The following is a 27,457-nucleotide window of genomic DNA, read 5'->3' as shown; positions in this document are numbered from 1 at the left end:
AAGAGAGAGAGGAGAGAGAGAGAGAGGCACCCCAGGGGGGTTTGTTTATTAGTTATCTATAAAACATACAAATGACATTAATTGCTAATGTTATTACATGGACATATCAGTTCTGGTACAATTTGAAAATAGAATGTTTTAATAAAAATTATATAACTGTAATCAAATGAAATATTGGCTCAGAATGGCCATGAGAGTGACTTTAAATGAAGAGGGACATATGCTCCTTCAGTGTGTTTTTGTCACCCAAGTGTGCATATTCATAATCGTTGTTAGTCTTTGTTTAATACTATTGTCTTCTCAGAAGTCACACTGAAACTTGTGACTCCTATGCCCCAGTCACCACTACTTGCTTAATTGAGTTCAGGTGTTATAGCCTTTTATTGTCCTGGCTATTAGTATTCTGTCTTTAACTATCTCTGTGGTAAGTGTGGGAGCAGAGGCTGTATTAGGCTTTGCTATATTGTGAACATCTTTCAGATGGAAAACTCACAGGAAGAAAATGGTAAATATCTTCACTCAGTAGACTGAGACCATTTTATATAGGAAGGTGAGAGATTGAACATGAAAGACAATTGTGGGTTCCTTTTGTTCTTCTTTTATGTTTGCTTCTATCTACTCTGTTCTAATTTGTGAAGCTCAAGGCTGCCTCAAGGGCACCTAATAGTCAGTAAAGATGAATTGCCAATTCTTAACCTTCCAGAAAAGTTGTGAGGTAGGTAAATTGTCAACAGCAATTATTTTTCTTATCATAAGCAGATAATTAGCTCCAAACACCCCTTTCTTAACATTTTCCAAATTATATTCCTTTCACATTCAAATCTACCTTCAAATATATCCAGGTAAGGTGAGGCAAAAATAGAAGTCCCATTTCCTATTTCTAGAATTACTATAAATGTCTCTAAATAGAGCCATATCATTGTACATAAACTGGTTTAGCTATGAGTATTTTGCAAAATATATTTTTAAGATATCACTGGTCAGAAATTCACACTAGAAATGTTATATATTATCTTATTAATTCTCACAAGCACCCATTTGAGAAAAGAATTACTAATCTTATTTAAACAGATGAGAAAATAAAATCAGAGTGATTAAATTCTTTGCTTAAATCATAGACTTTATATATGGTCAGCCCAGGATTTGAATCCAGGTCTGCCTAATTTGAAAGTTTATTATTTTCTCACTTTAATGCACTGTAGATCTTCAAACTGCTTATAATCATGTGATACAATTATCTCTCTCCCCTACCCCAGTATGTAAGCTTCATAAGAACAGAGACTTTGTCTTGACCACTGCTATAACCCCAGGTCCCAGAAAATTTTCCGGTATGTTACAGGTATTCAGTAAATATTGCTGGATGAAAATAATCATTAAAAGATTTTTTAAATTTCAAATCAGATAGCTGTATAAGAAGTACTGAAAATGTCAATTAAGTTCTCTAGAGGTAGACCACAGGGAGAGATTAACACAGGTTAGAGACTACTTCTCTGGTGTAGAGCAGACCACAGACCTCCAAACAGGACTAACCGTGCTACCTCAGGACTGTGTTCAAAATGACATATTGGGAGGAAGAAAAACAGGTTATAACTTCTCATCATGTTTATGCTTTAACTCATCCTTTTCCAATTATTTTTATATTTTTAATATTTCATAATGTACATATTATAGTAATACATATGGTATTATATATAATATGGAAATATACAATAACATATATACATAGTAATACACACACACACACACACACACACATAATAGGGGGCAAGTACGCACTTTTACTGCTATTTGTGTGTGTTTGAAAACTTCTGGTCCAGGGGGAAAAATAAACATAAGCAGATAGTTGTAATTCAGTGTTGTACCCACTCATAGATATCTATACTAATAGACAAGTATCTTTCATGGTGGTGGTGGTGCTGGTGGAACTTGTGTATGTATGGGGAGGACCTCAGAAAAAATTTCATGGAGAATTCTACAGAAAGAGGAGGTAAAATGGGGATTGTCGTGTAGAGAGAACACTCACAAAGTTGCAGAGTGAAACATAACTTGATATGTTTTCAGAACTACAAAATATATCTGAATGGCTAAAGTAGAAGGAATACAGTGAAGAATGACAGTACATTATTACTGGATTATATGTATCTAATATGTAGATACATATATGTTGAGGATGACTGTTCATTTATCGAAAACCTGGGTGGAGTACAAGATCAAAAAAAATTAGAGATCGCTCCCTAGACTATAGGTAATAACAGCCTGAATAAGGGTGTTAACTATGAGATGTGAAGAAAAAGATATCTTCAAGTGATATTACAGCAGATTAAAGAATTTTTTGCGGGGGGAGGGAATGGAGAGGAAGGAGTTAAAGATTACTTCGGGACTTCAGTGCTGGGTGAGGTTACTACAACATTGATATGTATAGTTATCATTAGGAGAGGAGAACAGTTTGGAGGGTAAGATAATTTTGAGATATAGTATGTTCAAGGAAGGAACATCCAAATGTAAAGGACCAGTACAATCACAAGAATGGGATCCTAATTAGAATAAGTTATACTCCATGTATGTAGAATATGTCAAAATATACTCTACTATCATGTATATCTAAAAAGAACAAATAAAAAAATGTAAAGGACCAAAATGTAGCTGGAGATGAAATATGAGATAGAAACTCTGGAACAAATCAGGTAGGGATTGGGAATTGAGAACCATAACCATTCATTCATGAAGTATTTAATGAGCATCTATTCTATGTTAGGCACTATGCTAAACATTGGGGCTAGACTGGGAATGACAGACATGGCACTGGCCTTCAAGATGCTTATGTTTAAGAGGGAAAGACACATAATAAACAAGGAGCTTATAATTATAAACCATGCTAATTCTATGAAGGAGGGCCTACTTTAGATTAAGTGGTCAAAGGAAATATGAGAGATATTCTATTTACCTGAGAAGTGATAGATGTGAAGGGACTGGACAGACAGAGTGGAAAGAACATTCTAGGAAGAGGACACAAAGAGGATTGGATGTGGAAAAGATCTTGATGTGCTGTATGAACAGAAAGAAGGCCAAAATGGGTGGAGTTTACTGAGCAAAGGGCACAGTGGCACAATATGAAGCTAGAGAGAAAGGCAGAAGCCAGATCAGGAAGGACCTTGAAAACCACTTACAGAACTTGAATTCCATTCTTCTTATAATAGAAAGTTATTGAAAGATTTTGAACTGAGGTCAATAAACTGATCTAATTTACCTTTTAGCTTCCTGTAGATGATATAAAGCCGATAATTAAACTTTGAGAACAGATGCATGCTCAGAAGGAGAGAGCATAAACACAGAAATAAGGTGAAGGCTGATTCTTAGGGAGTGCACATCATTAGGGTAGAATGACCAAAGAGGAGGCAGCTAAGAGGAAAAAGGAAGATTCAGAGAAGTAGGAAAGGTGTCAAGCAAATCCATCGATGGGAGTATATCACAAAATAGTCTGGCCAACATTGTTACATGCCCAAAACATCTTAGGAAGGGATGAGAGCTGAGAATAGGCCTATATATTTGGGAGTAGGAAACCATTCTGAAATTGTAACTTCCATAAAAAGTAATGAGCAAGAGGTGGATAGAGACCCCATTGCTGAAAATTTGTTAGTTAATGGGCGAATTGAGTAGAATGATTGGTAGAAGACTAGAAAGTCAAGCAAGGGTTTTTTCAGACTAGTTGAGACCTGTGGGAATTTGGATTTGAACATGGAGTAAGGGGAAGCAGAAGGGCAGGTGGGAGGGCAAAAGGAGGCAACTGAAAATGTTTGGAAACTGCTCCAAAGATTAGGGGATAATTTAAAGACTAAGAATGTGCAGCATACTGAGACATGTGGTTGAGATCACAAGTATTAGAGTGATTTATTTTTTCAGTGCTGTGAAAGAACCTAGGACCTTGCGTGTGTTAGGCAAGCACTCTGCCACTGAGTGATAGCTCCTAGCCCATGAGTGTGAAATTTTAAAGGAAAAAGGTCTTCTTTCCTCTGAAGCTGGAGAAAGGATGAGACAGTAGATGTAGTAACAGAGAAACTGCATTGAAGTAGTAGAAAGACTAGGGAGTCCATGGATGTTGACATTGATTTTTCAATCAATCAAAATTAGCACCACTAATTTTCTGTGTAAGTTCAATAAAACAAAGCCTCTTTAAGGGCAGGGAACAGGGGGCTGTCTTGTTTGTTTTGTTTGATTTTTATTTTCCCCACAGTTTCTAATAGCATCTTGAACATGCTTGGTGCTCAGTTAACATAGTTGGGTTATTTGATATGATCACTATCCTCAAGGAACTTACAACTGTAACATTCAAATAACATACACTGTATGGTAATTTCTAGAAGAGTGATATTACTAATAAGATTTGCAGGTTTTAAGAATAAGCATGTTTGCCTACAGATTGGGTTGATATGGGAATGCTTCATAGAGGAGCATTATTATTATCTGGACCTTAAAGCTTGCCTAAGATTTTAATGCAGATTTTGCAATACATCTTGAAGTTAGATAGTGGCCTTATTGTGAGTTGGAAAGACATGATGGTGGCAGAAACTGTATCCTTGTCACATGTACTTGTCACATGTTCTTAGACTAGGAACTGTTTCATTATCACCCTGTATATTTTCTAATTTCCATTCCTCTGCTCATAGATATTTCCTCCACTTTCACTTTGATCTATGTCAAAATCTTACCCTCTGTTTTAAGAACTATTTGGAACACCACCTTCTCTATAAAGACTCTTGTCCCCCTCTTCCCAAACTGGATTTTCTCACTTCTATTACTTTCCATGGTACTTGGGAACTCCTAAACAAATTTATAATGCAGTTATTTATAATTGGACCTAATGCCCACACTCATATTTTAACCCCCACAAAATTTCAAATTACTTGTAAATAGAATCTGGATACTTCTGATTTTTTTTAAACTCCTTAAGAACTCAGCATACACCAGTATCGATGTGGACTGAAGCAGCATTAAAATGAGGTGAGGGACAGATGTAGCTGGGGGGGCATCACTGAAAGAGCTTGCTAATAAGAGGTCAACTTTTGTCCTGAAGACCTCTCATTGAATCATTTAATCTTTAATGCTAATTTTGACACATACCAGTGGTTTTCATCACCATTTATGCCCAATTAACAGATTTCCTATTGTAGTACTAATATATTTTGTGATTCATTTTGAGTTATAAGTTTACTGAGCAGAATCATATAATATTTGCAAAATAATATAAACAGGTGACAGCAGAATAAAGAGGGAACCCTTTAAAGGCAAACAGACGTGGATTTAAATCCTTGTCCTCTTACTTAGTAGCAATGTGTAATTTTTCTGCCGGCTCAATACCTATTCATTCTTCTTTTGGTGATTACAGACTGATTTTTCTTGTAGAGAATTATTTCTTTTCTGTTACTAATTCATGGGGCTTACAACACTCCCGTCCCCAGCTCTAAGGGAAGGCATATGCCCAAAGCCTGGACAATCAACACTGCTATGGTTTGAATATGTTCTTCAAAGTTCTTGTGTTGGGAACTTAATCTTCAAATTCATATGTTGATGATATTTGGAGGTGGGGCCTGTGGGAGATCATGAAGGCAGGACCCCCACGATGGGGTTAGTGCTTATATAAGAAGAGGAAGAGAGATCTGAGCATACCTATTCCCTCTCCCTCACTCTGACCATAAGATGCCCTCTGCCATGTTATGATGCAGCAAGAACACCATCACCACATGCTGCTATGTTGCTCTTGGACTTGCTAGCCTCTAGAACTAACAGTAATTAATTTTTGTTGGTTATAGATTACTCAGTCTGTGGCATTCTGTCATAGAAGCAGAAAAAAGATTTCAGACAAATATATTCCATATCTCTGACTAAAGCCAGACTGATGAGCATCAACTGAGAGAATGAAGCTCTCTATCTGTTGAGAGGATGGGGAGTAAGAATGGAATTTCTGGCTTTCATATTTATACAACCAGGATCAAGCCCATCTGAGAACACAGGCAATTCAGAGGAAAGCAGAGTTGATGAACCAAGATAAGAGAAGAGAAATGGTGACATCATTCAGCCTCTGGAACTAGCCATGGGTGTAGGAAGTTCACACCCTCTTTTCCCTCCATCCCTACCCTAACATATTTTTACTTACATGAACCAAGGAACAACTTGTTTATTCCCTAAGTCAATTTGAGTTGGGTTTATTTTGCTTGTAATCACATAACAATAAATAGATACATTATATAACCTTGGGCAAGTCATGATCTCTCTAAATCTCAATTCTTCTGCAAAAGAGAATGATTCCCCCTTTTACTTACCACACAGAGACATTAGGAGGTTCACACATATGGGAAATGCACATGAGAACATTTTGACTATAAGTGTTCAGGGAGAAAAAAAGAGGATAGATATTAATGTCTTTTAAGGAAAAAAGATACTGTTTACTACAATTGTGTTTTCTTTAGAAAACAAAGAGACACTATTCAATCAACCATTATAGAAACTGGAAAAGCGTAAGCCTGTGCCCAAACCATTAGAGTTAAATGTCTCACTGCAGGATTTCTCTTTGATGACTAAAACCACAGATTTCCCCCCCTTTCTTTTCTTTTTCAAAGAACATGAAAACCTACTTATTATTCCACCTAGAATATGCAAGAGCTAGCATTTAAATTTAAGGTTGGTTCTTAAAAGCCTGCACAAAAATTCTGAAATAAAGATTTGTTGCTGTCTCACATATTCCTCATATTCACCTTTTCATTCTGAGTACAGGTTGTAAATATGTTTTTAGAGCAAAGCATTTAAGAAATGGCAAAATTCAACCTTGGAACATTGCATTAGTCATTCAAAAGAGATATATTTTCAAATTGGTTCAAATACTTGTCTCTACCACCTTTTCCCTCCTACTCCTTTCCTTATATACCATATCATATTTGATGAACCAGACACTTAAAATAATAATCTGTTACCTGATAAAGTTACTGCAATTGCCAAAGGAGTCAAATTTCTATTCTAGCATCTTCAGGATGCAGAGTCATCTGTATTACTTAAAGACACCTCAATTTTAGGGAGAAATGTGCACGTGAGTGTGGCTGTTCAGGTGTGGGATGGGTGGAGTATCCTGTTAATATATCTAAAAGTGTGTTAACCTTAGGAGATGAACCGTTGTCTTGTTTTTGACCTTACAAATCTACCTTGAGGTTTTTGAACCCATGGATTGCATATTTAATTTTCACCTGTTTTGTAGTAAGGGACTGATATAAATGGCAAATGGTACTTGCAAAATTCTATTTTAAGGTCAAGAGATGAGCTAGCACAGCAGAATAATATTTAGCAAGTAAGCACAGGGAGTTTAAACAATTGTCTCCTTTTGTCAGAAAGATGGTCTTGCTCTTAATTTTTTTCCATCCTTTTTCACTGGTTAGAAATGCTAAGAAAGGCAGAATCTTTAGGGGGAAAATCGTTCTATGTGCCACAGTAGTCTATGCAAATGAATCTTGTAATGGAAAAACCATCACTCATGCATCTATGAATATAGTTTCTTATATTCAGTATAGATCCTGATGTACTCATCCTAATTTTTTTCTTGACATCTGTGGATATATTCCAGTACCTTAAGAAAAAGTCCTTTAGATGCTTTTTTAAATGCATCTCAGAGGAAAGTAAATAGACTAACTGAGTATTCACCAGGATACATGCTTTTAGTATATGTAATTTGAAGAAATTCAGGAATATTTCATTCTTTCCAAATGAATCCAACAATGAGTATAAGGATTCAAACCAAATTCCTCATTATTAAAATATCAATGCCTAATAATAGCATCTATCTGAGACTTCTGTTCCTTTTAACTCAGGCAAGGAGCTGAAACATTTCTTTCTACATGGAGAAATGGAGATGTAGCTTTTTAAGTGGTTTCAATAAACATATAAAGCTCCTAATGCTGCAAATAGTTGTTCTTCCTACTCCTTCATATCTAGCAGCCCTAGATCTCTTTTTACAAAAGAGGTATGCTGATTTTAATGATGGTGAGACTCAGAAAGCTCAAATGATTTATATATCATACTAGAGCTAATAGGTATAGATACAGGATTTAAAACTTGGTTTGAAAACAAGAAAATGAGTTTGTTTTATATCTAAGCCAGTGTTCTTAATTACTGCATTGTCCTACATCTCATGCAAAAAGTCACTCAATATTTCAGTGAACTGTCTATTTCTTTCTTTTTATACTGGGGATTGAACCCAGGGACGCTTTACTAATGAGCTACATCCCCCAGTCCTTTTTGGTTTTTTATCTTGAGACAGGGTCTTGCTATGTTGCCCAGGCTGGACTTGAACTTGTGATCCTCCTACCTCAGCCTCCTGAGTTGCTGGAATTATAGGCAAACGCCACTGTACCCAGAAGCAGACTGCCAGTTTCTACAAGACCAAGTTGGACTCTTAAAAGGAATCACAGTAGTTCCTTCCACCCTATACCCCTTGATTGCCATTTGCCATCCTCACCCGTTTTTCTACCTCCCACCAAGATCATCAATAATGACTTTTTAGTGTGATTATCAAAGTATAATGAGCTTACTCATTTTAAAACTATGAAAAGAGAAGGAAGAAATGACCTGGTCAAGGTCACTTAGCTAATTAGAAGCTGCTGTTTAAACATCAGTTCAGATCTTCTGCTTGTGCAGTGCAATGCTATCTCGCTACAGGGAAAACAACTCACAACACTTATGTTCCCTTATGATGGGACACACACACCCCTGGTCACACTGAGGTTGAATAAATGATGGATAAAAAGTGCCTGGAGCATTACAAGCACTATATTAATCTCAAATAAGCCTTGCATATATCCAAAACAGAACCCTGGTGTTTCTCCCTCCAAACCTGTTCTTGACCTACTATTACCTATCTCAAGAAATAGCTACCACCCTTAGGGCTAGGGAACAAAGAGAAGACTGGGGTTATCAGAAACTGGAAATTAGAGCTGGAAGGAACAAAGAGAAGACTGGGGTTATCAGAAACTGGAAATTAGAGCTGGAATTCAGATTCTTGAGGTGGGAACTGGTTCACTGGTGATGGTGTCTGCTCCCACCCCGACCCCGGTACTGGGGATTGAACTCAGGAATGCTTTACCACTGAGTTCCCTCCCCAGTCCTTTTTATTTTTGATTGTGAGACAGGGCTTCTCTAAGTTGCTGAAGCCAACCTCCAACTTGGGATCCTCCTGCTTCAGCTTCCCAAGTTGCCGGATTACAGGCTTGCACCAACACACCTAACTTGGTGTCTCTTAAGGACCACAATAAGATAGAATCTGGAATTGGGAGCAATGGGGCCTACTAGAATTAAAGTCTTGGTTTGGTGAACAGCCTTATCAGAGCTGGCACCCAAGGGACCAGGAAACCCACAAGACTGAGCAATGCTCTCTTCTCTTCCTCTATCCTTGCGGTCTCCCTACACCGCCCCCTAGTGCCAGCGTCCAAGGAGAAACCAGCCGTAAAGAAGTCAGAAGGTAATGTGGTTAGCAGTGGTTTGCGTGGTTCAGGCACTGCAAAGTGAGGAGGCATCACAAAACAGAACACAGAAGGTGAGTCTGGGAGACATTAACTTAATAAATGGCACCGGGGATCATAGAAGAAAGACAGAGGTTTCCCTCTCCTGTAGCCACCCCCATTTCCACGAACATATTTGTACTCTCCCATGTGGTTCACAGCAGAAGGAACAATTATTTCTGTGGGAGGTGGTAGAATCGTAATATTTTATGTTTCAAATCCTCTTTCATGATCTTCAGGGGATATCCTTTATGTCTTCGAGCTTAATGGATTCTTGGATTCTGCTTCTACCACTCCACTGAGATTGCTCTAAGATCACTTAATAACTCCCTGTTTGCCAAATCCAGTGGCCTCTTTTCTGTGCTCATTCTGATTTTCTTTGGCACGTAATATTGCCAACAACTTCCTCACACTTTAAACTCTTTCCAAAGCACTTTTCTTTTTTCTGTCTGTCTAGTGCCTTCTTTTTCTCAGCTTTCCCCTCTCCTCTTCTGCCCACTCCCCAAGACTTTGTGTTTCTTGAAGTTCTGGCTTCAACCTCTTTTCATTTTCACTTTCTTGGGTGTTCTCATCAAGTCCTGTGCTTTTAGCTGTGTATCAATGACTCTCCATCTATGTTGATAACCAACATTAATTTCTTGTAATCGGATACTCTACTTGAATGACACATTGACTTTTCAAGCCTAAAAAGTCTAAAACGTTATCTTCTCTCCACAAAACCCATTTTTCCTTCTACATTCTCTTTGGTTATTAATAGCAATGCCTATTAAATTGCCCAGGCTAAAGACCTGGGGTCAATTTGACTAATTTTTCTTTTCCTCAGCTCTTCAATCCAATCAGTCATCACATTCCATGGATTATCCTGACTTTTAAAGATCACCTGACTCTTTCAGCCTTTTCATTCTTATGGGTGCTGATTGATTGTGGTTTTCACCATCTTTTGCCTTGACTCATGATAAACTCCTAACTGGTATTGCAGCTTCCAGATCCCCAGTTTCCGTTGTCTTACAGACATCTTCCAAATGATCAAGTTTAGCTTTTTGTTTTTTTGGGGGTGCAGTGCTTGGGATTGAACCCAGGGTCTTACCTTGCATACTGTAAGCAAGCACTTTATCACTAAGCTATACTCTCAGCTTCAAGTTGAGCTTTTTGAAAGACAAACCTAGCCATACTGCTCTCTTACTGTAAAAATGTCAGAAACAACAAAAGAACAACTCCAATGTCTTCCTACTTTATTTATTTAGAGAATAAATTCTAAAGTCCCTGATTGTCTCTGGGTATATTCCCAGTAATCCTGTAACACCTAGCTCAACTAACCTAAGCATATGGAATCTTCCTTAACTCATCCAGGAAAAGTTATTTTCTTTCTAGTGTTTCCTCATCACTTCATATTTAATTGTGTTAGAATTCATCTCTTTGGATTTCACTTACTTTTTCACATATATGCCTTCTGCACTAGACCTATGTGCTCTCCAAAGGGCAGGGGCTTTAATCATCTTTGCATTCATAACACTTGGCATGGTGTCTGGAACATTCTAGAAACTTAAAAAGCATTTGTTAAATCAGTGACTAAATGAACTCATTCGTGTGTAAAAGGTGTAACTCTCTGGAAACATGTAGTAATCTCACTCACCTTTTCTCTTCCTCTCAAGAAAAGCATATTGGAATGCTAGTGAATAAGAATCTCTGTGAATTGGCTCAGACTTATTAAAAAAAAGAATAAATCAACTGTGACTATTCTTTTTAAAATATTATTAAAAACATATTACTTTTGTCACAGTCCAAAATTTATCTGTGACACACAATGATGTGTCATAACCTCAATGATTGAGAACTACTCTAGAAAACTGAGGGAATGTTCATTTTCTGTATTTCTCTGAAAATGTAGATCCAGTGCTTTTAGGTTTGGAATTAAACTGCATGTTCCTTTAAAAGTTTTTCTTTTTTTCATGCTTTAGTGTTTTGCACTCACATGTACCCTGAAGCTTTTGATGATGGACTCATTTTTACAAATCTAGTACATATATCATTGCCCTTTCTCATAAATGCAGCCCTCCAGGTTAGCACAAAGTACATTGCAGGAAAGTTTGTATTATTTTATTTCTTGTGATACTTGTTCTACGTATAAACAGCATTTTTGTACTTCTAAGGTTGTCATTGCAAGTCCCTTAGAATATCATGTAATTTTTCAAAGAAATCATGAAAATAACGAATTGGTTTTGTGTGTGTGTGTGTGTGTGCGTGTGTGTGCATGTGTGTTGCTGGGGATGGAACCCAGGGCCTCGTACATACTAGAAAAGCACCACCACTGAGCTACACTCCCAGCACCACAAATTACTTTTTAAAGAGAATTCAGGGAAAGGGTTATAAAGTTTTACCTGTAATTAAAGGCTCCAATGACGCTTTCAACTCTAAATTCTTTGATTTTATGAGCAAAATTTTGCTCTAGGTCAACTAGTGTACAAAAAACTGATTTCATTTCTTCTTCTGAAAGGAGAAACTGAGTCAACTAGAAATGATACAGAAAATAGAAAGTCTTTGATTACTTTCATTTGTCCCCCTTGAAGGTGAGAATATGACAGTACGGCTTTCCATAATTGCCTCTCTTAGGGTATTCACAAATAATGTGAGTTTGAAATTTTAGTATTCTCACTAAAGTATATTCTGCACAGCAAATTTTGAGTCTTGATTACTTTTTGTTTGTAAAGAAGTGACTTCTTTCTGGAGGAGAAACCAGTTTTTTTGTACTCTAGTTTATATGTGTAGGCGAGGATTTGACACATGCAAACTGTGGATTTTTCAAGTGTTATTCAGAAGACTCTTAGAAAAATTCCCTTGTTTTTTAAGGAAGAAAAGAAACTCAAGGATCTGTATCAGAGTGAAATAAACAACCTGTAAAGAAAACACACAGGATACTTTTCTGAAGGGGAGGGGCAGCACATATTGTCAAAGTAATTGTTTTCTGTTCCAGGAGGAAAGCCAGAATAATGTCACTGAGTTTAAGTATCTGTATGCCACCTCATTATACTCCAAACATGGCGTTCTTAGGCTAGGTGCAGCTTGCGTCCAATAGGACCCATGCACAAACAAATAAGATTAGGAAGAGGTTTGACCTGAGAAATCTGGAAAACATCTGACATAAGACAAATAAATAGTGGGCGACATAAGTACCATCTATAGTACCTTGTGCTGGAACTCCTTTTCAAGTTTAGTGCATACAGAAAGATCAAGAAAGGTGGAAAAACTAGTTCTCACCTTCCATGTGATTATCAGAACTCCACCAAAGGAAGCTTAGAATTTCCCCTGGGCTCACCAATAAGGGCATGGCATTGGTGCTACATGATTTTATTTGGGAGCATGAGGTAAATTAATAGACTCATTGTACTGAGAAAATTAAGCAAATAACTTTAATTTCTTCATTCTAAGGAATGTACTCTTTTTCCTAGTTTCATTTAGAAACTGTAGTTTCTATGTTGTTGGATGAGGCGGTTACTGCAGCAAGGAAATGTACCTGTGGTGGAGTTCAAATCTTGGCATCAGTGAGGTGTTCATACATATGTCAACATGGGTCTTCACTTTGGGCCAATTTCCAAAGCCAGAGAGTTCTTTTCAGTTCTAAACATTGTGTAAATGCTCTCTGCCCCTTTGGCATGGTTGTACAGGTTAGTGCTTGTGGCGACGATCTCATTTTGAGGACAAAGGGAAAGAATTCTTAGTAACTAGTGCCTCTTCTGATCTTCCTATACTTATAGAAAAAAATTAATATATTTCTCAGTATGGAATAACTGATAAAATTGAAATGGCTGTTTTTCTCTAGCTGTGTCCTGGAAAGGTATATTGCTTATTTAACACATTAACATTAGAGATTGCCCAAGGGAAGAAAAGCAGAGGGAAAGTTGAAATTAGGTAGCTTCCAGCTCTGTAGTGCCTTACTAGGTTAGTATGATGAGTCTATAAGATGAAAGAGTTGTCTTGGTATGTTATGGTTCATGGGTTACCTGCCACTGAATCAGACTCCATTTCCCTTAGAAGTATTTCTTTGGTATTTCATGGCTCACAGGACAGGAAGAAGAAGGGACTAGTGTATTATATATATTTTTGTTATTTCAATTTTCTTATTTTTTCCTTTTCTCTTTTGCCACTCTCTTCTACCACTTTCAATTTTTGGTTCCCCTCATGCCATCTGCGGCTGTGTTCATGTGGGAATGGCTGGCTCATAAATTTAAATGAATAGTGCTAGGTGGATAAGCAAGTAGATTTTCTGTCATATGGCCTCCACTCCAAGCAATAATATTTTCAGTGCTTATCCATAGATTCTTGCAACATGTCTGAACTTCCCTGGCCTGCCCAAATCTATCAGACTAGAAATCCCCAAAGACCAGGCTATTCTGTAAGATTTACGATTCTTGTAGTTTTTAGTCAAGTGGAGACTGCATCTATCTTCTGGTAGATAAGTATTTTCAGTTCCACTGTTTGTCTGAAACAAGGTGGTGCATTTTTTTTTTTTTTTTTAGAGACAATGTAGTATAAAGGAAGGGGCATTGACCTGGGAATCAGAGACTTGCTTTCAAGTGCTAACTCACCTACCAACTACTAATGTGACTTTGATAACCTTGCACTAGTCACTTCACTTACTCTCTGTGAGTCTCAGTCTCCTTATGTGAAAAAGAAAACCACATGAGTCTGTTTGGTTTTTAGATTAGATTCCAAAAGTAATTTATAATGTCAGGCATTTTCTTTCCTCTATGCAGATTGATATTGAATGGTTAAAATAGGTGCATAACATGTAGACTAAAGGATGTATTGGACAATAGTAGTTATTTATTTGGTTGAAAATAAGCTATATGTATATATGTGTGTGCATATGCAATAGTACTCTCATGTGACATAATGTCTTTAAAAATAATATTGTTTTTCCACAATATGAAAAATACGTGTCCTGTTTTAGTTATTTAATATTGCTTAACAAACTACCAGAACTTGGTGTCTTAAGCAACAATATTTATTTTTTATCATCTCTTGTTGGATGACTTGGTCTCAAGTGGATGGTTCTTCTACTCCACATAATGTTGGCAGAGGGTGCAGTCATCTAAGGGCTTGCTGGGTTAGGTAGTTCAAGATGGTTTTGCTCACATGCCTTAGTGGGCACTGCTGGGGATGGGTTTAGCTAGGACATTGGAAAGACTGGGCCTTTCTTTTCTCCATGTAATCCTGGGGCCTCTCTCTTTTCATGTGACCTCTCCACCTAGTCTCTCCATGAGGGTAGCTGGACTTCTTACCTAATGGTCCAGGGCTCCCCAAAGCACAAAAGTAAAAGCTTCTAGGCCTTCTTAAGTCTTTGACTTTGGAACTCACACAGTGTCACTTCTGCTTCATTGATTAAAGGGTCACAGACCAGACAACCTTCACAGAGAAAAATTCACTAAGGATCATCTTTAGAGCTGTACTACTTATATTCATTTTTTTTAAATTAGGAAATGTGGGAAATTGTCAAAAATAAAACAAAATTATGTATGGATAACATAACTTACTATGACAGAATAGTTACAAAATAATATGCTCCTTAGAATACTATTTTGGTTGAAATGTGCATGTGCGCATACTGTGTGTATATGCATGGTAAGAACATGCAATGATAGGGTAGGGTGGTGCACACCTGTAATCCCAGCAAATCCCAGCCAGGAGCAGGCATTGTTGAGGCAGGCGATCACAGGTCAGCCTTAGCAATTGAGGGAGAACCTGTCTTAAAATAAAAACAATAAAAAGGACTAGGGGTTTAGCTTAGTGGTAGAGTGCCCCTGGGTTCAATCCCCAGTGCCAAAACCAAAATGAAACAAGCAAACAAAAAACCCACCAAAGGAAAGATAAACAACAAAAGATTTAAAGTAGTTACCTTTGTTCTGTGCAATTATGAATGATTATTTTCTTAGATTTATCTCTGTTTTCTAATACTTAACTAATGCATATACATTATTTTTTACAAAACATTGACTCAACTTAAGTCCCATGACCCAGTGACAATCACTATTGTATTTCACAGATTTCTTCCTAGTCATTAAATATTCTTTAAAAACATGATTTTACTCATGTATATCATACTCTATTTCATAGATATATTATGATATATTAAGCTTTATTCATTTTCCTACTGTTGTGCATTTAGGTTATTTACTTATTGTCATTTTAAGCAGTCTGATTAGTATTTTATACATATTTGACTGTATCAATTATGTTTTTATTTCCTGGAAAAAACTTTTTTTAAAATTTGGTTCAAGGCTTAGGAGAGACTTCAAGGTGGTTAAAAAGTTGCCTAGGTTAGAACAACAACAACAAAAAAGTTGCCTAGGGACCAGAGAGTCAAAGCCCTGATGCCAGGAGATGCAAAGGACCCCTCGGCTCCAGGGTCTCCTAGTCATGCTGGAGGGTGAGTTTTTCAAAGAAATACTTGCCTAGGTAGAGCTGGGGGCCCACCAGACGGGGTAAGTTAGTCAGATGCGACCCTATCTTTTTGATGATATTCACCTCTTCATTGAGGAAGTGGTTCTCTAGGAAGTCACAGAGATGTGAGTCTGTGCTGGTAGAACCCAAGGTGTGAAGATACAAAATGGCTGGGTTCAGGTTCTCCACAGCCAAGGCAGCTTCCATGGTGTCCAGGGTGTTGCTCCACTCATCTTAAAAAGGTTTCTGCATGTCTTGGAAGAGGTTGCTTTGCTGGTTTTGCATTTTTAGTAACCCCAATGTCCTGGTACTTCTCTTCCGCCAAGTCTCAGAAGAGGTAGCCATGCCTTTCAGAGTTATGTGGTCAAGGTCTTAAAATAGTAGCCAAGAAAGAGGTAGGTGTAGGAGGTGTACCAATGCAAATTGACCAGGCTGATAGCAGCCTCCACCGCGGTGGAATAATTCTGACAAATCTGGGAAGTCAAGGTTGATTGGCAATAAGGAGCTAACCACAAAAACCAGAGTTGAATAGTTCTGAAAGCAGGAGATAGGTGAGAAGATGGTCCTGGAGGTTGCAAATGGAGATAAGATTGGAAGGCGGTTGGAAACTGGAAGAAAGGGAGTCCCTAGGTCTGTTCCATTCAAACACTGTTAAAGCAAGAGACAAATCCATGGGACTTCTGGGAGCGATGGTCTCAATTATGATTTTCTTAATAGAAGTAAAGTTTCTAGGTAAAAGGGTATGGATTTTTAAATTTCTCAATAAATGTTGCCGAACTACTTTCCCAAGGGTTATAGACATTTATTCTAGTTTTTTTTTACCATCTCTGTAGAAATCCTTCTCTGAATCAGGGTCAACAATTGTATATGAACTGAAAAAATTAGAAGATAAATACATACAGACACACATATTTTTACACGCATAGTTTCTTATTTTAATTTAAAATTCATGAATACATATGTGCATTTCTCAGCCTGATATAGATTTAAGGATAGTTCTTTGAGTATGTTCTCGTGTTCCATTTGTTTTTTAATAATGTGTCAATACATGTTGAATAACCAATTTTTTGGGGTGAAAAATGGCCCTGATTTTGGTGTTTCATGATTTCCATGGTGTCAATACTCTCACCATGGCTGCTTTTAAGCTACTAATGTTCCACTGAATACAGAATTGGGAAGAAATGTACAGTGGTACCCTATTGTACAATATTTCCGCTATACAGATAAAATAAATTTAAACAACCTCAAGAATAAGAAATTATAAAATGTGGCAAAATAGGAAGCAATGAGTCTTCAGTATTTAAGATATTTGTTTTTACTCTCACATGTTTCTATCATTTAAATGGCAGCATTTAATAACAGTCTCAAAATTCTTGAAAATTTAATAATTGGCTTTTGTGAACCAATGCATTACTGGTTTTGTTTTTCTTTCATATTCCACAATATAAGGGCTGGGATGTAGCTCAGTGGTAGAGCCCTTGGCTAGCATGTGTGAGGCCCTGAGTTGGATCCTTAGTATAGCCAAAAAAAAAAAAAAAAAAAAAAAAAAAAAAAAAAAAATCCACAGTATAATGCATCCACTATGATTTCCAGTTTTGATTTCTTTGAAGCAGAGCACCAATTTAACAGGAATTGTTAAGAAATTTGAGTGTAGAATTGTTTTGGATGTTTATGGCTCCCACTCCTAACCAATCTTTTGTAGTTGTTTCAATTGCATTTAATTTGCCAGCCCCCCTCTTTCTGTCTTGTAACTTGCCTTTTCTGAGTAGCAATGTAGTTTTCATGGAAATGAACCTCCTTGGTTTCTCTTTGCCATTTAATGTAACATACAAAGCACAGTTAGCATCAATGGGCTTGTGATAATTGCACCTGGCTCTTGGTAAACAGCTCAAGGCATCCATGACCATGAAAATCTCCTGGTCATGTACATTCACTGTGCCATTGGCATGGAGATGAGTTTGGCAAGTATTGTCTTTTGTGTTCTCTTTCATCTGAAGGACAATTAGGTCTTCAGTACAATGCAGCATAATGAGCTAGATAATACAGATTTCTACCCTATTCCTTACAGTGGGGGTTTATTATACTGATTCATTCATACTGTTTCCCCGTAACCAATAGGAGTAGGAGTGCTAAGTGGAATTATAGGGAAGGTTTGTGGCAGCCACCTAGCCTAAGAAGCAATCACATCCATGACCCTGTGCTCCAGGGTTCTTGTCACTTATTTCTAGCCAACTGAGCTAATGAGGCTCTTGACATTATGTTGTTCTTGACATTTGTTTCTTCTCCTACTTTATATCCCATTGAACTAGTTATTAAGTCAAATAGTGTGAGAGCTACAATGGTCTGTATACAGCAACTCCAATGCCCTCATTTACTAGAATTTCTCTCAAACTCGGTTCCAGGTCCTTGCCTTTCTTGTTATATTGATGTGTGCATCTCAGGAACTTGGACTTGTAATGTTAACAGAATTTCCTGCAGAAGATTGGCATTTTATGTTATGTATTTGGGTGCCCCTTTCAAATGTGTGTCTGAAAAATTGAGGTTTAGGGATGCTCAATAGTTAAACACCTGGAGAAGAATTGCCAATACTAGTTTTTAGAAATTTTGCAATCTTGTTAGAAAGGTAAACAAGACTCCACGAAGTGAAAATGTTAAGAGACATTTGTGAAACTTTAAAATTTTCCCTGAACCTTAAGGTGTCCAAATGACCAAAGGCAATCCAAGAGGAGAGTAACTGCTCCTTTGTTTTAAGTCATTGTTGCACGAAATGCCATTTCCTTCCTGCTTTCTGCCTGGAAGCTTCTTTCTAACTTTCTCTAAAGAGGTTTCCAAATTCTTAGAAGTTCAAATATACTTTTCCCCTCTGTATTATCCACTTCCATGATTATTATTTCTCCTTCTGCTTCTTCTTTTCCCTAATATTCTAATTCTATGAGGTCAGAGAAGTCTAGTCAAAAGGAGCTTTGTAGGTCATGGGCATTTTGAAGTATTGACTTTAATGACAAGTTTTCACTGTTTCATCTATCAATGCTGTTAAAAGTCACTTTATTCCTGGGATCAGTATATTAAAGTAAGTTCTGTAAGTTTGAACATTTTATCCTTTGACTTTTCCATACACAGTTGCTAATTCCAGGCTTAACTTTGTTCATGCCATTCTCCCCATTTGGCAAACATTTCCTTATCAGTTTTTGTTTTTGTTTTTGTTTTGTTTTGTTTTTAAATTTTGACAGTCAGAATTCTTTCAGTGTGAACCTGAAGCAAAGGTAAAGTTTAACTATGACTTAAAAAGTTAATCTAACTACTCTTTGTTTTAAGCCAAAATGGGACATATACAATCAGGGCCCATTCAGTGCTTGTCATGGTAAATGCTCCCTGGTTACAGCCAGGAAGTCTTGCAAAGGGAAATACTCCTTGGGACTAAAAAGTGAGAAAGAGACATTATTTTGAAATGGCCTGATTGTGCATCTCTTAATACAAATTATATTATCTTATTCAATCCTTGATGATTTTGAGAATGTCAGAGTCACATATCTATCAAGAAGTAGTTCTAGGATTCCAATCTAATTCTTTCAGGTGTCAAATTCATCTTGCTTTCCAATTTACAGTTACTACGACATGAGTAGAGAGTAAATGCTGTTTTGTACTGCTTTGATCTGGTTGTTCAATTTCATTAAAGTGGATTTCCAAGTTTTCTTTATAGTGACTTAGGCATTCCATTTGAGAGCTAGGCAATATTGGCACCTTGGAATCATAGATCTGCTCATCTACCTCATTCCAATGATTCATATTGAGAAATTTTAAAAAGTGACCCCTACTATCAAGGAACTGGTCTGATGCATACAACTAGCTCTTATTCATATTACTACATGCTGGACTGTCATGTACTACTAGGATTTGTTTTCCTGTTGGAAAACATCATAGAACATCAACACTAGATGAGGTTACTCTGAGACCATGATGCAGTGAGACAAAAAAAGTCACTGGGCAACACGTACAATATCAAATACTTCTTTCTGTTTGAACTGAATGAATGATTATTATTCGTTTACCAATTATAACTTTAACCTCATCTCTCCTCTTTGTAGATCCATTTCATTGAGATACCAATGATAAAGATACCATTTTCTAGTAGCATCTAATCTAGAGGGAACCTCTTTTTCCTTAGATCAGTCCCAAAATTATGCAACCTAATCCCAATTCATTTTATAGGTTCTTTCTTACACTGTCTTTCTGAGAAGTACCACTGTTAAGCTTTAGATATGAGTATGTCTCCAAAGCTCCTGTGTTAATGCAGGAATGTTTGGAGGTGAAATGATTAGATTGTGAGAGCTATAACCTAATGAGTCCATCCTAGTCTGAATGGACTAATTGGGAGGTTACCGTAGGCAGGCGTGGTGTGGTTGGAAGATGGGGGTCAAGAGGGCATGTTCTGGTAGGCTCCCTCTTCCCTGTGGCCTCTACCTCTTCCCTTTTGGTACTTCCTGGATGCCATGAATGGAGCAGTGCTCCTTTACTATGCCCTTCTGCCATAATGTTCTGCCTCACCTTAGGCCCAGAGCAGTGGACTTGCCTGGCCATGTACTAAACCTCTAGAACAGTGAGCCAAAGTAAACTTTTCCTCTTCTGTTGTTCTGTGAGGTATTTTGGTTATGGCAACGTAAAGCTGACTAACAAAACCACTGCTTCCTTGATATATATTGTCCCTCACTACAACAAATAATAGGCCAACTTGTGTTCTTGGTGGTCTTTGGCTGTACAGAATCAGCACCAAATTCTCATGATAGACATGGTCTCTTCTGAGCCTACTACTTACTTGGAATATCTGGTGAGTGGTCATTCTTGATAGAGTTCTCTCTTGCTATGCTAGTGTTGTTAAAGATAGAATCTGGAGTTTTTTAATGAACCTTCAGTCCCAATTTAAATTTCTGGGTATCATTAGCTTTTTCCACAGTTGAGTCTCTCTAGGGAGAAGGGGTTTTCAGTAGAATGGTAGGGCTAATGCGAATAACAATGGAAACATTTGCAGAAAACTTGGCTTCTAGTTTTGTCCTGGTTGATAAATAGTCTTGTGATTATGGTCACTTTGGGCCTAGGATTTTAGCTCTAAAATGAGAAAGTTGGGCAGTAAAGGTTTCTGGGGGTCCTTCTGAACCTAATAGTTGATGATTCTATTATTTAAAAGCCACTCTGGAGATGTCCTCTGCTCTCTCTCATAGGTAATGCCATGTAATTACAAATAGTTTTGTGATGTGAGTTACTCCAAATGTTCTACTTTTAGAAGATATTGAAGTACATAAAGGTAAAAGTTTATAATTTTCTTCACAAATATTTGCAAACAGATGGCTAGCATAATTGTTTCTGGTGTAAAAGCAGACATTGTTAAAATATAATAAAAACCAGATAAATCTACAGGAACTCTCTTAGCTCTCTCTCCAGAGAATCAATGCTAATAAGTCAAATTAGTCATTTTTATTTAGGAGATATAAAAAGGCATATGGTTTCATGCTGTACCAGCTGTCATAAAGTTTGGGAGAAAAGTGTTGCTTACAAAGCTACTAGGGGAATGTCTCATAGAAGCATTTTAACCTTTATAGCTTACAAAACCAGTTGGCTTCCTTTTTTCATAAAGTATTTTTTGGCCTGAATTTTCTTTAACAACAAAGTTTTAGAAGGAAGGAAGACACAGCTAGGAGAATAATAACTGGATGTCCATCTAGAAAAGTACCCATTAGAGATGGTTTTATATGGAGCTAGAAATTTCATGTGAATCTAAAGTGTGTAATGATGAAATATATTTAGAGACTTTTTTCCAAGTAAAATGAGTATAAGGTCTAGAAAGCTATATGCTCCACTGTTAAACCCTCATGCATAGTATGAATTACAATGTAACCACAATATACACATACCTTATATGCATACTTTAAAAATCCTTATTCATGCAAGGTCCTTTCAATTTTGGGTTGCTCTTATCATATTGAATTGGGTGCATGCATTTGTGTATATGTGTGTGTGTATGTGTGTGTGTGTGTGTGTGTGTGTGTGTGTGTGAGAGAGAGAGAGAGAGAGAGAGAGAGAGAGAGAAACTGTAGAGTCAAAAGATCTTTAGTTTACTGTAATATATTCTTTTGCAAGTTTCTCTATTCCTTTGCATTTTATCAGTTCTACTCTTTGTTATTTCCTTATTTATTCACCTTGTAGATTCTGGGTATTTTTTTTCTTTTTAGTTTTTCATTAAAAGAAAGCCAGGCTAATAAAATAAAGAACACAGTTTGAAATAGAAATCTAGAATCATATGTTTAAAGATTTCCATACAAGATTCTGTCATTGCAATTGTGGTTGACCTCATGTCAGGAAAGAAACATAAAATAAATAAAAAGAGACTGAATTAATGAAAAAGTCTTTGGAAATAATCAGAAAAGATAGTGGAATTCTCCAAAACCAATGTAGAAATTGGGTAGTTTCTTATAAATTATGTTTATAGGGATAAATAATATTTGGAAGGTCTTAATTAGAAAATCTATTGATCTTGGTTGCTTAAATTGCAAACTTAGCTTTTGAGTTGTCATAGTAACTTGAATACATTTGTTCTTTGGAATTACTTTTGATTATGCAACTATAGAAGGCTTTCAACAATTTTACCATACATTACATAGTAGCCTTTTGTCCTCAGTTTCCTTAAAACAAAATTACAGTTCACTTCCTAACTTTTTCATTATATAAAACTAAAGTGCATTTTATCACATTTTGCATAATATATTTCTACAAATCTATAGGATAATGCATTTGTTAAATGGTTGACTTTTACAATCCTCTCAATGGATTAGAGTAGTTGCTTCCAACATTTTCAAGGATGAAGATTTCTTGCATTTATCAAAATACTTCTTGGAGCTACTCTTCCCCTCCATTCTTGTCACCAAGAAAAAGGCTCTTCTCTTCTGTTTTTTTTTTTTCTGTTTTAATGTCATATAGCCTATATTAATTCAGTATTGTGAATTTACCTTTCATTAATAACCATAAAAATTTCTGCATAGAAAAAAATGGCAGTACAGATTATTTAGTTAGCGGATTAGTTTATAGATAGATATGCAAACTCTTTGTAAGAGTTGATTAGCTCCCCAAGCATCTATGGTACATAGATTGGGAACTCCTGGATTAGAGCTTGATGATTATAGATTGTAACTTCATTGCTTTTGCTGACTTAATTCCCAAAATGGTTCCCCAGAGTCCCCTTTCCAGATCTGACCTTGTAATTTTAAACGGGCTGTTACGGAAATGGTAGTGGTATGATGTATCATTTTCGGTCACCCTACATCATGTTTCTCCTTTGAAGTTTGTCATGGGAGATGGAGATAGGAGGGCTGGCCCAAATGGCCACTGATTAACGGGAAATGGTGAGGCTTGGGTACTGTGTGTTTTTAACTGCAGCAGGGAATTTCTGCCCACGAAAAAAGAAATTGAAAAAAGCAGGACTGGAGAGCCAAGTAAAAGAGAATAAGTTGGAATTAAAACATTTAGAGAAGCATACACAAATAAAGGATGAAAATCACTAATCTGAAAATCCAAAATACTCTAAAGTCTGAAACTTTTTGATGTTAGAAATACTGGGGTGCTGCAAGGAATCAAACACGTGCTTGGAAGTAGCTCCAACAAGGTCTGGTCAGCAAGCACACTTGGGCGGGCAGTGCACCTGTTTTATCCCTAACACAGCACTGCCCCTTGATCTGAAAGGAAGAGCTGGGGGTTACAATCTAAGTGATTGGCTAATTTTAAATTGCAGTGGGCAAAGGGAAAGGTCATAGTTAAAATGGTTACAATTGGATCTCAAAATGGCTTCGATTGGATCTTACATCCCAATTAAGGGTAAATACTATATTCTGAAAATGGACCACTGAACTTTCTATTTCTCACATTGAGTACTGACCAGTGGTCACAAGTGGAAAACTCCATGCCATAAAACTTTGTTTCAGGCACAAAATTATTAAGGATATTGTATAAAATTACCTTTAGGCTGTATATATCAAGTATATATGAAACATAAATTAATTTTGTGTTTAGTCTTGATTCCAACCCCAGATATATCATTATGTATATGAAAATATTCAAAAAAAAAGGAAAAAGGAAAAATCTGAAATCTGAAGCATTCTGTTCCCAAGTATTTCAGGTAAGGGATGCTCAACCTGTACCAAGTCTATAGGTAGAGTCAGTGTCAGGATTGTTGAGTCAACTATCCAGGGGTTGAATTTGGAAAATTACTTAGTAACAACAGGAGCAAGTATGATAACTGCTTTCTTTATTCTATTTTTGAAATCGATCCAGTTTTGGCTGTTGGTAATAAATGGTATAGAGATAATTGGCTTACCATGTAATGTTTTCCATTTGGTCTTCCAAAGTATACTTCTTAGCTCTGTTTAGAGACTGGAAGGTTATTTCATTCCCTTTTTTAAGTATATAGCTAAAAGCCATAACATGGTTTGGTTATATCATAGGAAGTCAGATAAAGGGTGTTTGGACTATAAAATCCATCTCCTGATCCATCTATAATTCTCAAACCTAAATTCTTAATTTAGTTTTTCTAACACAAATTAAACAATTTACCTTTTCTTAAACCCTCTCCTGTGGGTTTTCCTTCCCACAGAGAAACAATCTGTTTTCTGTCTACAGGCTGTTCAAACAACTGTATCTAGCTGTCCTGTGGATATGCGAAGCTGGGCATAGGGGGATTCTATGTAAATGAGTGATCACTACTCTGATCTTTCTTCCCTGGTGTAGAAGCTGAGGAAGGCTCAGATGAGCTCCATAGGGCTGGAAGAGGAGTCAGAAGCATCTCTCTACTATAGCTGTGATATGTTGTACCAAAGAATGAATACCAAACCATCCAAATGCCAAGGGGTAAACCCTGAGAAAGGAGTGTAAATAGCATTTTAAAGAAAGAAGACCTATGTGAAGTGAAGCTAAATAGATTATTACATAAGTTGTAGTAGTATTTCTATGCTAAGGGGAACTGTGACTCCTAGATGGGGAAGGATTATATCCTCTTTCTAAAATTTATTTGATTATTCTGTTAGTCTGTTCCTCATTCTAATATAAAATACCTGAAACTGGTAACTTTATAAAGAAAAGAGGTTTATTTAGTTCTGAAGTTTCAAGGGCCTATATCTAGTGATAGTTTTCTTGACAGCAGAGTCCCTAGCTGGTGTAGGGCATTACATGGCAATGTTACAGACCTGGGACCTTCCAGAAAATGGAGGCAATGCTAATAACCACCCCCTTCAAACCCTGATTTTTGTCAGAAAGATTTCAGACATATTGCTCAGAGTGACAGGAATGAGTTTATTGAAGGTATAGGAAAAGGGAAAGGGGACACTCTCAAGGGTGAGAGTGGGTCCTCTCAGAGAGGAGAGGGACAACATGCCTCTCCTGCACTCCAGTTTTATTGGTGATCCCAGTGAAGTTTCCAGAGAGTTCCACCCATGTCCATCTCTTGACTTTTGACTGACAGCAAGATGACATCGAACTTTCAATTCCCCACTGCCATGACAACTCTAGGTTACTTTGACCCATGTGGATAAGTTCTAATTGGATTCCTCTTCGTAAATTCTGACAGACTTTATGGTTAAGAGGTATTATCCTTATCTCCTAGAGTTTCAGGATCTGGTCACAAAAGTCTCTTCAGGGTAACTTGGGTTCCTCTTATCAACATTATTTTGGGCCTGCATTTCTCCTGCAATTAAAAGGTAGTTTGCTGAGGAATGTGACATATCCTGTCCACTTAGGCCAGGCAAGTAAATCGTTTCCTGGAAAAGAAAGCAGGTGGGGGTTGGCACAGTGGGCCCATTTTATAGAATTATTCTCTTAACCTCGTGTTCCCCCCATCCTCATCTGTCTGTCCCCAACATTAAGAGACATTCTGTGTCTCTGGTCTCTCTCCTCTTACAAAGCCACCAGTATTCAATTTGAAGGTTCCAAATGTAACAGTGGTCCACTTTACCTTTTGAACATAGTCCTTGCTGCTCTGAGGCTTATTTTAAAAGGAATATTTTTTTTCTCTCTTCTCCCTCTTCCCCTTCCTTATAGGATTAGAGAGACAGGGTTATCTTTTCTAGTTATCTGTCCTTGAGCACACACCACCTACAGGAAAGAGAGGGCCCCAGATCTAGGAATGACTATCAAATTAACAAGTGAATCACAATCCCTCTAAGGGAAACAAGTGGAAGGGAGTCTTTGAATAGCTTCTTTAAAAGCCCCCTGTTCTCAGGGATGGGCAGAATCATAGCCTCCAGGATAGGAGTCCCCTGTGCTTCTCCTTTGCTAGCAAAGCAATAAAGCTTCTTTTTTCTTTTTCTCACTACTGTATCCTCCTTTATTAAGTTGGCATCCAGGACAAGGACCTTGCTTTCAGTAACGCAATCTCATGACTTTATCTAATCATAATCACTTTTCAAAGGCCCCACCTCTGAACACTTAGTCAGTTTCCATCCTCTTGATAACTCCCATACTGGATTAAATTTCAGCACACAAACACTTGGTGGACACACTCAAATCATGTCCAAACTGAGACAGACAGGGACCAGACAGGGGACAAATTGGCAGATAAACTCTTGGAGTGCCTTAATAATATTCTGTTGCTAAAAGTCTTTTCCCTCTCCCCTACTTTTACAATGTATGGAATGTGCCTTTTCATACCCTCTTGTTCTTAATCAGATCAACCGTAAACACCAGGTATAGGGTAATACCAAGAGATACTGGTTTCCTCCACAAGAAAAGAAAAAAGAAGAAGAAAACTTCCTGAAATAATTTTCATGAAAATGCCAGACCCTTCCCCACTCCCAGCCTTTGATAAGAGGCTAACTCATCCTTTTATTCCAGGCAGTGCTGATCTATGGTCCACTTTGTTTTGTTTCTCTTTTCAAGTTGAAGTCCCTTTCCCCCTTTTTCTCTTTCCTATTAAACCTTTGCCTGGCCTGGTATGGTGACATGCCACCTGTGGTCCCAGCGACTCATAGGCTAGATATAGGAAGTTTTAAAGCCAGCCTCAGCAACTTAGCGAGGCCCTGAGAAACTTAGTGAGACCCTGTCTCAAAATAAAAAATAAAAACTGACTGGGGATGTGGCTCAGTGGTTAAACCCCACTGGGTTCAATCCCCAGTACCACAAACAAAAAATAAAACTTTGCCCAAATGGTCACGCTTACTTGGCTTGGAGTCAATTTTTATCCACACTGAGTCAAAAGTTCCTGTCTTTGCTCTCAAAACCATAGCAATCATTTACTGTCTGAATGTTTGTAAGTGTGTGTGGTAAGGTAGTTTTTTGGTAACATCTTGCCAAATACCAGTGTCCATAGAGCGCAGTTTAGAGATAGCCAAATTAATAGAAATTTATTTATTTATTTTTAACTTTTTTTGGTGGTTATAGATGAACAGTATGCCTTTATTTTATTTGTTTATTTTTATGTGGTGCTAAGGATAGAACCCAGTGCCTCACAC

The 27,457-nt window shown here is 37.2% G+C and overlaps 1 pseudogene; it reads right to left on the bottom strand.

Moving 5' to 3' along the window:
• Window positions 1-15,944: 15,944 nt before the first annotated feature.
• LOC124971553 (ferritin light chain-like) overlaps window positions 15,945-27,457 on the bottom strand; it is a 30,401-nt pseudogene continuing 18,888 nt past the window's right edge.

This window comes from Sciurus carolinensis, chromosome X, assembly GCF_902686445.1.
Source record: "Sciurus carolinensis chromosome X, mSciCar1.2, whole genome shotgun sequence".
NCBI lineage: Eukaryota > Metazoa > Chordata > Mammalia > Rodentia > Sciuridae > Sciurus > Sciurus carolinensis.
The sequence above is the reverse complement of the archived record's forward strand: the minus strand, read 5'-3'. Positions and strand labels throughout refer to the sequence as shown.